This window comes from Nanorana parkeri, unplaced genomic scaffold, assembly GCF_000935625.1.
Source record: "Nanorana parkeri isolate BGI_ZX_2015 unplaced genomic scaffold, ASM93562v1 scaffold630, whole genome shotgun sequence".
Classification (NCBI taxonomy): Eukaryota; Metazoa; Chordata; class Amphibia; order Anura; family Dicroglossidae; genus Nanorana; species Nanorana parkeri.
Genome location: NW_017306898.1, coordinates 730,335 through 730,586, shown reverse-complemented (window position 1 = coordinate 730,586; position 252 = coordinate 730,335).

The following is a 252-nucleotide window of genomic DNA, read 5'->3' as shown; positions in this document are numbered from 1 at the left end:
GGGGGGGGGTTTAGATATGCTGTCAGATGGCGGTTGGACTGCCTACCAAGTCTATGAGCACTATAACTGTGCCCCAAAAGAACATAGCAAATCATATGAGGTAGAATACCACACTCCAAACCAACACCAACTTCCCTGGCCTGTGAATGGTCCATGAATTGTATGTGTTTTGTTACATATATAACACGTCTTTCAAATAATCAACACTGCATACATTAGGTTTTTCATGCTCCTCTTTTTATTCACTTAATA